We start from the raw sequence: 12,654 nt of genomic DNA on the forward strand, positions 1-12,654 counted from the left end.
ATTCATCTGCAGAATCATCAGAGGACACTGGCTCAGTTGAGATCCTCTAATTAAAGAAATCAAATCTTCTGCCAAGGTGGGTGGTTTAACAGGCACTGATTTGTGGACATGGCTGCTGGAGGCCTAGCAGCACCACGCGCTGGGGGAGAGATCATCAGGGAATGGTGTCTGATAAGTCAGTGGGTAAAGTTTCAGAGGCCGATCAAGAATTAGCAGGGGCCTCAAGTGTCAGCTGTTATGACTGCAGATGCATCCATGAAGGACATCGTGAAATAATGTTTTTCATTTTCTTGGAGAAAGTGGGCTTTAAAGTGATTTAGTTCACTTTTAAGTGTTCTGGTTTTGTTTTGTATTGGATGTGTTGAAATAGCAGTATTACTTACCACAGTAGTAATTGTGCATATTTTCTTTAGTGGAATTACTCATTTCCTAGTTCTGTCGAGACATAGCTTCTGCTGGTGTTTTGGAACTTATTTTTCTGTGAAACTTTGCCCCTTAGCATGATGCTGTGTTAAGTTAACAGTACAGCTGAAAATATTTTTAACAGACTTGATCTTATTTTTTTTTCTGGGATACAACAGAACATAAACAATGTAAATACATTACATTCAGTTTTGTAATCTAATCAGTATTGCAGTAGGTGGTTGCTATTTTACAAAGCAGCATTTTCAAGGAGTTACCATTAAGGTTGTGCAGTGGTGAAATGGGTTCTACCTGTGTGGTGTTCTGCCAGTAAAGTCATGCTTGTTGCAGTTCATTTTTAAAAATGACATGAATAGTGTGCTTTGTTTCTGAGAAAACAGCAAGGGCGGCCACTGTGATGCAGCGGTTAGCGTTGCTGCCTCACACAAGAGGTTCCCCGGTTAGATCCTCAGCTGGGGTGCCTTCTGTGCAGAGTCTGCATGTCCTCCCTGAGATCGAGTGGGTTTCCTCCGGGTGCTCCGGTTTCCTCCCACAGCCCAAAGACATGCTGTAGGTGGACTGGACACTACAAATTGGCCCTAGGTGTGTGTGCGTGCCTTCTTTGGAAGGTTGGGTGCTGGGCTGGCAACTCGACACTGTAAAACTCCACTGCCCATCATGAGCGGGCAGGTGATCCACTCTGGCGACCCCTAAGCGGGAAAAGCCGAAAGAAAACAGTTACTCAACTATTTACAATTTTCAGTCGTCAGACAAGATAATGATACCAGTTGTGTGTGCATACCTAACTGTCCACAATATTACAAACCAAACCTGACTTGAGTTTTTACTCACAAATTTGAAAATTTAACAAAATACTATTAAATACTATAACATATTATACACATGGCTATCAGTTGTCCATCACAATCTACTTTTGTGACCTGCTCCCACTGCTTATTATTCCCTCCAAATAGTTTCGGGAATAAACCTTTGCTTCATCAACTGCACTAATATACATCTTGTACAGTTTCATATGACATTTGCATAAGAAATTATACAACAAAAAAAGTTCATATTACACACAAAAGAATTCAAATAATGCACCAACTTTCACTCCCGTGCCAAAGATCAACTGTGTGTGTCTGCGTGTTCATCTCTATTTGTCTTGCATGTGAGACATTGCTTCTGTGAAGATCATTACAGTGCTCATTTCTGTTTTCATATCCATAGCCAATTCATTCACAGATTTGTACCATTTACTAATGTCTCCCCTAAATACCAAACAAGAACACTACCAATAATGCTGCCAATCATAACATTACCAAACACCAGTGCACTGCTGTGAGTCAACAGTTCTAACAGTATGACCAAAAAATGAAAGTAATTCAATTAACACAATTAGCAGCAAAGGAAATTCATTATATCTTAGCAGAATCCATACTACTTATGATGTACAAATCACTTTTCACTACAATATGGAGGGACCCACATAACATTATCAACATCATCTGAACTTCCCACTGAATGCAAATAAGTGACATCTTTGTAATGACATCACTACTAACACTAGAAAACACTCCAATCATCAAAATCACTTAAACATTGAAATGGCAACTTTACTGGTATGCCTTAAATGATGCCAAAGTCATGAAGCAGTTCAGATAAATTACACGGAGGGAGAGCATCACAGAATGAAAAATAACAGGAAAAAAAAAGAAAAATCATAGCAAACTATAGAATGATTATAGCAAAACCAAAGAAGGGTGCAATACAACAATAAAACAAGGATGAATCAATGACTGCAACAACTTACTTAAATCGTTAAAAAAAATCTTTGAACTGCTGCAATTCTTTAAACACATTTTTACATAAAAATGTACCTTGTTTTAAGATTAAAAGCTACCAAAAATTTTATGTGTGAAGTCCATTGGGTAGAGAAACATACAAGATCAAAATTGCTGACAAAAACCAAAGAAAAAAAAGTCTCAAGCAGTCAGAAAAAAAGAAGTTATGTCTTACCATAACGTTCCATCTGTATTGTTGATCTTCTTTCAGTCATTACGTATGGGTATCGGTTCCGACCTCGGAACTGAGCCAGCCATCTTCCAAGCTCGCGTCAGCTACAAACTCTGGAGCTAAACTCTTACCCAGAATTCCCCTCTCCCTGTTACCTCAGATTGAGTTTGCAAGTCAAAAGAAGGTAGAGGCTACCTCTGGTCAAATGACCTAAAAGAACCAGATGGTGAGATCCACTAGAAGCCACAGGAGGGGGAAGGAGGGAGGGTCGTAATGATGAATGAGCATCAACAATACAGATGGAACATTATGGTAAGACATAACCTTCTTTATCTAATATTGTTAATCCTCGTTCATTCTTTACATATGAGACAGAGTCCCCAGCTACCTCTATTCCTGGGTGGCTCTCATGGAAGGACATTCCTGAGCACCATAAAACCAAAAGATGCTCTTCCCCTGGAGGACAAATCCAGTTTGTAATGATTGATGAAGGTATGAGGCATAGCCTAAGCTGCAGCTACACAGATGTCATGTAAAGAAGCTCTAACATGGAGGGCAGCAGAAACTGCCACCGACCTTGTCGAATGAGCCTTTATGGTAGTAGGCAATGGAATATTACGTTGTATATAAATGATCACACAGTCTTTCAACCATCTAGCCAAAGTGACCTTAGCAACGGCAGATACTAATTTAGGTCCAGAAAAGGCCAAAAATAACTGGTCAGATTTACAAGAGGACCTAGTCCTGTTCAAGTAAAAGCAAATTTGCCTGTGAATATCTAAGGTATGTAGGCAATACTCTCCTCTGTTTGAATGATTGGGAAAGAAAACTGGCAATTCAATGGTTTGATTAATGGACATTTCAGAGATCACTTTTGGCAGAAATTAAGGATTAGTTCAAAGACACTCTATCTCTATGACAAAATCGAGTATGGACTCTTGATGCATAAGGCTTGAAGCTCAAAGATACATCTGGCAGAAGTAATGGTGACCAAAAACAAGGTTTTCCATGACAAATATTTGAGGTCGCAAGAAGAAGCTGTTTCGAAGGGTGGCATTGTCAGAGCTTGTAGAACTAATGACAAGTCTCATGGTTGAATAAGGTTCTCTAAAAGGGGGCTTCAAATGATTCACACCTTTTATGAAGGTCTTGCATAATTTATGTGACATAAGAGAGGAGTCTTGGACACCCTAATGGAAACTGGATATTTCAGCCAAATGAACTCTAATGGTAGAGGCCGATAGACCCGAATGAAATAGGTCGGCCAGAAACTCTATTATTATTAACAACGGTGCGGAGAAGGGATCTACTTGTTTTTCTTTCAGCCCAACAGGTAAAACTTTTCCACTTGCTTAGATAAGTAATTCTAGTGGAAGACTTATGAGATGCAATAAGAATGTCCCGTACTGGTAAAGAAAGATCATTCTGCCTGGCAATCAAGGGAATGGGAGGAGCCAAGCTGTAAGCTTCGGGCTGTCCAAGTTGGGATGAATCAGGTTTTGCGGATGTGAGATCAACTCCGGGGTTGGATGGAGAATCCATGGTTGATCTAGCAGGTGAGGCCAAAGGAAGGGGAACCAAATCTGACAAGGCCAATATGGTGCTATGAGGATCACCTTGCTCTTCAACAGACGGGCTTTCTTCGGAAACTGGGGAATGAGTGGGAAAGGTGAGAATGCATAAAGAAGACCCGAGGGCCAATCGTGGACTACAGCGTCCCTGGGTGACTGTCCCGGAGGGGGAATCAGGGCGAAGTAGTTGGTCAGAGATGCAAAGAGGTCGCAGCAAAGACGGCCCCAGCGGTGGAAGATCTCCGCCTCTATCAAGGGATTCAGAGACCACTCATGAGGTTGTAGAATGCACCTGCTGAGTCCATCTGCTACCACATTGGAACTCCCGGGAATGTGCGTTGCTAAAAGAAAACAATTGTTAGCCATAGCCCATTGCCATATCCTCATGGCCTCTCGACAAAGGGGGTAAGATTTGGTTCCACCTTGTTTGTTGATGTACCAGACCACCGCCATGTTGTCTGATTGTATCGCAATCGTCCCAGATGGCAGCAGGGGATGGAATGCTTGCAATGCCAGAAGGACCGCCCTCAGCTCTAGAAAATTTCTATGCAGTTGGGCCACCAATTCAGACGAAGTGCCTTGGACTGTCTGTCTCTGACATAGCCCCCCACCCCATCAGGGAGGCATCCGTGGTCACTGTAGCCTTGGGCTGCTGGGGGGAGAAGGGTTGAGACCATTGTGATGGGTTGTGGGTCATCCACCAATTTAAATCCTGTTTGCACCTGTGGGTTACTCGAATCCTGGCTGAAAGAAGATGCTGAAAAGGATACCATTGGGTGAGCAGTAGCCAGTGTAGAAGCCAGATAGAAACCTGGCCAGGGGGGATAATGGTGATGGAGGCTGCCATGGAACCCAACAGCTGTAGGACAGAGTGAGCCGTGGATTTCTCCCTTGAAAGGATTGGGATCTGTTGTTGTTTTATCCTTAGAATTCTGTGCTCTGGAATGGATGCTCTGCAATTCTTTGTATCCAAGATGACCCCTATGAATTCTGTGAACCGAGATGGGGTGAGATTGGATTTTTGCCAGTTTATGGTTATGCCTAGCTTTTGTGCAGCGAGGAAAGAGTATGCCAGGGCTTCTTCCAATAGATGTCTGGTGGGGGCAGAGATGACCAAGTCGTCTAGGTATGGAAACACCTGGAATCCTTGTAGTCGCAAGTGAGCTGTGACTACTGCCTTGCACTTTGTGAACACTCTGGGAGCTGCAGAGAGTCTGAAGGGCAGTACTTTGAACTGGTAGTGACTGGCTCCCGCACATTAGCACAGAAATCTTCTTGATGGACTGTCCACTTTTATGTGGTAGTACCTATCTTGAAGATCTATCGAGCACATCCAATCGTCTTTTTCCAAAAGCGGGAGGATAGACTGTATTGTGACCATCTGGAATTTTCGCACTCTCACAAACTTGTTGAATACACAGATCCAAAATTGGTCTCCAGTCCCCGATTTTCTTTGGCACCAAAAATAGTCTTGAGTAGAATCTGGATCCTATCTGGTCTGGAGGGACTATTTGGATGACTCTCTTTCTTAGCAGCTTTTCTATCTCTAGTGCTGCTTCTTCCCTTTGACTGGGTGGAATGTCGGGAAGGTTTTGGAAGGGACAGGACAAAGATTGAAGGAGATATGATAACCGTTATAATCCTTTGTACCCAAGAATCGGTGGTGATGGTTAGCCAGGCAGAAGGGTACAAGGAGAAATGACTCCCAACCACCTCCAGAGGAAAGGTGTTGGGCCGCTCTTAAGCAGCGCTGGCAGGATTGGCCAAGAAAAGAGTCCCTGGAACCCTGGTTATGCAGACCCCCTCTGCCCCAAAAGAGGCGTCTTCCCTGTGAGTTTCCCCCTCTGCCTCTAGGGGAGAACTCAGCCTGTGCGTCACGGAAAGGACCCTGAGTCTTCTAGAACTATATCTTCCCACTCTTTTGGTTTCGGGTGAAAGCACGTTGAGTGGAAGAATACCAGACATCTATGGCAGAAAGGACTGTCCTATTCACATCTGAACAGTGTGCTTTTAACTTTGGGTCCAACAATGAGGAGGCTTCAATGGGAGCGTTAAGAAAGGAAGCCTGAAAGGGTTCTGCAAAATTGCAGAAGCGCATCCAGGCTTGTCGTCTCAGGACCACAGCTGAACCCGCCTCTCTAGCTGCTCCTTCTGATGCATGAGATATCAGTCGCATGGCGGAGTTAGATATTGACTCAATGGTGATCAGCTGAGAGGTCACTGTCACGGACCTCATCAGACATGGCACCAGCCAATGTTTCGGAGAGCTCGGAAATTAAATCCCTTTGAAGCCTGGTAAAGTGTGCCATATAATTCAGGGACCGAATAGCAAAGGTCGCTGGTGCAAAGGTGCGCTTCCCTATCCTGTCCAGGGCCTGGGACACTTTGTTGGGCGGATGGACAGTCTGGCTTTCTTCTTCTGCTAAATCCTTTTTGGTTGTGTCCGCCACCACCACAGCATCCACAGGAAGACCTTTAGACCAATGGGGATCCGTAGCAGGAGGGGACAAAATCTTATCTGGCCTCCGGGGAATAGCCTCGATGGTGTCAGGAGCCTTCCATGGATGCCGCAAGATGAGCCGGACAAGTTCATTGGCAGGTGGACTAGCCCAGAAGGTAGGGGGCCGGGTGCGAAAACCCTGCAGGAACACAGACTTCTCAGAAGTTGGATTAGAGGGCTGCCAGTCACCTCTTTGTTTAAGGATTTTGAGGACATCACCAAAGGATACCTCAGAGGGTGATCCTTCTCCATCATCAAAGTCTGTGTCTTCAGAGAGGGACTCCTCTGTGGAGTCCATGTGCTTCTCTTGCACAAACTTTTCCGGTGAACTTCCTCAGAGGGGGAAGCTGGGGAAGACAATGGAAAAGGGGTTTCTTGTGGAAATATGTCCTGCGGCCCTTGCGCCCGGTGTCCGCTAGGTGCGACTTGTGAACATTGCGGTCCAGGGGAGGGTGGGGAGATAGCACAGTATCGCTAGCAGAAGCCAGAGCCTTCTCCATCAGTTGGAAGGCTGGTCCTCCTGAAGAGGGGTGAGTGTCCAGGACAGGGGTCACCCTTCCCTAAGTGGCTCAGCCTGCCAACCTGGAATCCCCGGATGGCTGTGAAACAACAAATTACGCTTGTCGCAACTATCATCCTGGGTCACAGCAAAACTCTCCAGCCACTAGGGCAACTGCAGTTCCTTAGTGAGGTCCATAAAGGGAACCATAGAGGGGGAAGACGATGCTATATCAATGGACTTCAAAGGCAATGAAGGAGGAGAATAAGAAGGGGTCTTTGGCGATGGGTGATCACCTCCCAAGGAAAGTTAAGCCTAGGGGACGGGATACCTCTGGCCAGAAGCACTTGATCCACAAGACGCAACATGTCGTGTTCAGAAAGGATTCTAGTGGACCTCACGGAGACAGCTGAGGGAGAAACAGGTCTGTCCACAGTAGAGACAAGCTCGGTGCCCACTTCACCAGTCCACACTGAGAACAACGGTGCCGAGAGAGACTGGACTATGGGTGTCTACATCGAGGAAATCAAATCATTGGTGCCGAGGTCACGGTCTGCACTGACAAAAGGACCGGTGCCGAAGTGGTTGCCGGTACCGAAGCTGGAACCGACAAAATTGGTGCCAATAACAGAGGCGTCTGCTCCGAGTAAGATGTCGGAGCAGACGTGGTCAAGGTCTGCGCCGACTGAACAGTCGGTGACAATGTAGTAGTCGCAGTAGTCTGAACCAAGGAGCCCCTCAGTACCGATATAGTAAAGGCTACAGTAGACGGAGCCGAAATCATTGATGGTGCTAAAGGCCTTAGTGCCGAAGGTCCAGGCACTGTAAGCGCTGGGGCAGACTGAGTGAGCTCCGAAGCTTAAACTTTAGCCTTCTTAGGTCTAGGCTGGTGGGAGTCCGCAGCCGGGGATGAAGGCAAAGACTTTGCCTTTGTAGGATCATCCAATATTTTCTTATGGGCTCTAGGAGGGGTTGAAGCCTCCGACCCATAAATAGCCTCTGAAAAGGGAGATTTAAGAAGTCCCTTCAGCAACAATTTATTTTTCCTCTCAAAGTTCTACTGGAAAATTTTTTACAAATACCACTGGGCGGGTCAACAGATAAGTGAGACATACCCAAGCAATAAACACACAAAGAGTGTGCACCTGATGTAGGTAATTTGTGTCCACAATCTGAACACCTTTTAAATCCTGGACTACCTTTTTTATCTGCCATGATAGAAAAGGAGACAGAAGAAAGGGTACCAGCAATGGTACAAAAGAATACCCGAAGGTAATGAAGAAAAGAAGGGTTTACCAATGACGGTAAGGGAGAAAATACCTTGCAGTAAAAGGTGCAGAGTAAAGAGAAGGAAACTCAAGAAAATATAGTCGCTAAATGCGATAGGGTAAGACAACAAATTAGTAACTTTTCTGACAGAAAAGGTTGTATTAGACAACAAATATCTATACTTAGCTCAAGAGAAGCAGCTTGACACGACCGAATGGCGATGCAGCAAACGAAATCTGAGGTAACAGGGAGAGGGGAATGATGGTGCAGAGTAAAGAGAAGGAAACTCAAGAAAATATAGTCGCTAAATGCGATAGGGTAAGACAACAAATTAGAAACTTTTCTGACAGAAAACGTTATATTAGACAACAAATATCTATACTTAGCTCAAGAGAAGCAGATTGAAATGACTGAATGGCGATGCGGCAAACGAAATCTGAGGTAACAGGGAGAGGGGAATTCTGGGTAAAAGTTTAGCTCGAGAGTGTAGCTGACGCGAGCTTGGAAGATGGCCGGCTCGGTTCCGAGGTCGGAACAGATACCCATACGTAAGGAATGAACGAGGATTAACAACATCAGATCAATAGTTGTGTAAAACCTTACCATAACCATCAATGTCGTCCTCTCCCATGTTGCAGTATTCCAAACCCTTGGGTTTCCTTCTCTTGCTACCCGAACATCCGGCAAGTATACAAAAGCTTCTAGTCACTGCAGGATGAGTGGGATGTCTGACATTGGCTAAGGTAACGTGGGCCATAAAAGTGACGTCTGCACATACCAGACCTCAGGACAGAGTGCCCCAGTCGGACCCCAAGTCCCAGGATAACTGTAAAAGTCCAGTGTCATCCAAGAAGGGACAGTTTAATGGAAAAAGGGGGGAGGAGAGAGAAGGAATAATGCAACATGGAAAAGAAGGACATCTATGGTTATGGTAAGATTTGATACAACTATTCTATGTCCTATTCTCATGTTGCAGTATTCCAAACCCTTGGGTGACTGCCAAAGCTTAAAGGGAAGAGGAGGGTGGAGGCTTGAAACTATTTTCTAGGAATCCATGGAGGATTGCCTTGGCAAAGCCAGCCCTGGATTTGGAAATGTGACTCAATCTATAATGTTTGGTAAAGGTGTGGACAGAGGTCCACGTAGCTGCCTCTAAAATGGAGGCAGTGTCCAGCCCTTTAAAGAAAGCCCCAATGAAGCCATAGCCTTAGTAGGGTGTGCTTTAATCTTAGATTTTAAAGCTTTTCCATGGTATGTATAACTTGAAATCCAGGCAGTAATGGTTTGCTTTGTCACTGCTATCCTGAGAACCCTGGGGTGAAAGGAGACAAACAACTCTTCTGATTTCCTGACAAACGTGGTCTTATCAAGGTAAAACCTAAGCTGTCTTTGCACATCAAGGGAATTAAGATTCTCTCACAGTCATTCAGAGAATTAGGAAAGAAGGTGGGAAGGTGACTAGCTTGGTTTAAGGATAACTCATTGACCACTTTGGGCATGAAGGAAGGGTTGGTCCTAAGAGTTACCCTGTCCTTGTGGAATGTGAGAAACGGTGGAAAACCGATAAGGGCCTGTAGCTCTGACACTCTAATGTCAAGGCTACCAGGAGTACTGTTTTCCAAATGCAATGTTCTACAGAGGCCTTATCAGCTGGTTCAAAAGGGGCCACCATGAGCTTCTCTAAAACATAATTCAGGTCCCATGGTGGTGGAATGGGTTTCCTAGGGGGTTGAGATACTGCATGCCCTTTAGTAATAACTTTACAGGCAACCGAGATGCCAAAGGGGGGTCCAGAGGCAGACAAGCTGAAATAGCAGCAAGGTGGGCCTTAACAGAGGAGTATGCCAACCCTGTTTGCAAGAGTTCACACAGGAATGACAGTAGAAAGGGAACATCACCCTGAAAAGGGTCCAACTGCCTTTGTAGACACCATATGGAGAATCTTTCCACCTAGACAAATAAGATCTCTAGTGTTAGGTTTCCTGGTCTCCTTCCGGGTCTCCTGCAGGACTGTGAGCACATCCTCACTGTAAAGGTGTCTGTAAGGGATCAGAACTCTACCACTCACAGAGTGAGGTTCAGAGATTGTTGGTGGGGCTGGATTAGTAATCCCTTGTCCTGTGTTAAAAGGTCCACTCTGAGGTAACTTGTGGTGACTGCCCCTGGCTAAATGCAGAAGGAGGGGGAACCAATACTGTCTTGGCCAAAAGGGAGTCACCAACAAGATTTTTTGTTTTGTCCTGCTGGATTTTCAGTAAAACTTTCTGAAGAAGTGGGAAGAGAGGCAATGCATACAGAAACATCCCCTTCCAAGAGATTGAGAAGGCATCTGTTGCTCTTGCCAGAGGACTGGGTAGCCTTGTTGAAAATGATGGAAGTTGTCTGTTCAGAGGGGAGGCAAACAGATCTGAGATGTACCCCATTTGTGGACTAGGTCCAAGAACACATCCCTGTGGAACATCCATTCAGGGGACTGTGACATGGACCTGCTCAAGGTGTCTGCCTGGGTGTTCTGCTCTGAAGGGATATACACTGCCTGCAAAGTGACTCCCTGCTGTATGGCAAGCTCCCAGACTTGGTTAACACGTCTGCATAGCAAATAGGATTTTGTTCTCCCCTGCTTCTTCACATACAACAGAACTGTAATGTTATCTGTAAACAATTTTAGGGGGCCCTGCTTCAGCGTATGTTGGAAACCCTTAAGGGCCCGAAGAATTGCTGTCATCTCTCTGATACTGACATGTTCCTGTTTGATGGAGCTTGACCAAGTGCCCTGGACTCTTAGGGAACCCATGGCTGCTCCCCATCCCAGGTCTGAGGCATCAGTGTACATCTCCTGTGCTGGCAAGGAAGGCTGTAAGGGAAGTCGTGGATTGGAGGTCACTTAATTCGACCACCAGAGAATCTCTTTCCTGAGGTAAGGTAGGAAGGGGATTTTGTACTCTAGGGGTGAGAGTGCTGTGTGTCCATATATACCTTAGGTACCATTGTAAATGTCTTGTGTGGAGCCTTGCCAATGGCAACATGAAAACTGTCGATGCCATATGATCTAGAAGTCTGAGGTACTGCCTAGCAGTCAAGACTGTGACTTGAAGGACAGAGAGCAGGTACTGCCTCAAATTTACCACCTTTTGTGTTGGAAGAAATGCCCTCATGACATCCATTCTTATCCTGCATCCCAGGAATATTTGGTCCTTAGTGGGTTCATGTTGGAATTGGGGTAGTTCATCTTGAAACCCAGTGCAGACAGGACTGATACTACTATTTGTAGATAGCGTAGCAAGGATTTTGAAGTCTGCCTGGATCAGATCATCATCCAGTTAAGAGAATATATGAATCCCTTGAGTACAGCAGAATGCAGTCACCGGTGCCAAGCACTTGGTGAAGTCCCATGGTGCTGCAAAAATAAAGAGCCCACAAAGAAGAGTAGGAATCTCCTGTAATTGGGTCTAATAAGGATGTGCAGGTAGGCAGCCTTGATGTCCAAGGTGGCTAGGAATCCCGGAAGTAAAATAAAGAGGAAGAGGATCTGCAGAGTAAGCATTCGAAAGGTGGGTATCTGCATGAAAAGAGTGGCATGGGGAAAAATCTAGGACTGATCTCCAGGGACCATCTTTACTTGGGACTAGGAAGATTCTGCAATATAAACCCTTTCCCTTTTCTGTCACAGAGACAGACTGAATTGTTCCCTTGGGCAAAATGGCTGTCTACAACTGGCTGAAAAAGGGGAAGCTGCTCTCTGAGTGGCTGTGGAATACCCCTCAAGAAAGATTCCGGTCATAAAATAACTGTTTTCTATGATAGATAAGACCCACCTGTCTGAGATACTAGCTTCCCAAACAGGAAAACAGTGAGAGTGTTTTAGGGAAAAAGAGGTGGAATCAGGAGGTTCGTTCATTAATGGCAGGTAGTCACAGACTACCTGCCCTGCCCTGCCCTGAAACAGGGGCTTCTGGGCCAGAGGATGAGCAGGCCTGGAAAGGGTTTGTTGCTTCTTGGTGATCTTTCTGCCTCTGGAAGGAAGAGGAGGAGCTGAATGTTTCCTTACAAACTGAGTTTTTGAGGGGTAATTCTTCTGGAATTTGGGCATAGGACAAACAGGTGCCTGAGGTCCTGTAGTTCCTTCCCCTTCTGTTGTAGAGTTTTGAACAACTGAACCACCTCTGTCCCAAAGAGGGTAGAGTTATCCAAAGGTGCATCCAATAGTTTTGCCCTAATATCATCAGGTAAGGGTTGTAACCGTAGGCAGGAATATCTTCTCAGGACTGAGGCAAATGCAGCAGATCTGGCAGTGACTTCAGCTGCATCGTAGCTGCACCTAATGGAATGACTAGTGACCTGGGAAGACAAAGGTACAAGCCTGGACATCTGTGCCTTGGCAGGAGAGTCTGGGATCT

General features: G+C 45.4%; 1 protein-coding gene across 2 annotated transcripts in view; it reads right to left on the reverse strand.

Annotated features, from left to right (window-relative positions):
- The window catches only part of LOC122790475 (zinc finger protein 521-like), a 3,214,752-nt gene that overhangs the window by 1,765,772 nt on the left and 1,436,326 nt on the right, over positions 1 to 12,654 (reverse strand). The gene's annotated exons all lie outside the window — the stretch shown is intronic.

The sequence above is a fragment of the Protopterus annectens genome, chromosome 16.part0, assembly GCF_019279795.1.
Source record: "Protopterus annectens isolate FY-2018-M chromosome 16.part0, PAN1.0, whole genome shotgun sequence".
Lineage (NCBI taxonomy): Eukaryota > Metazoa > Chordata > Ceratodontiformes > Protopteridae > Protopterus > Protopterus annectens.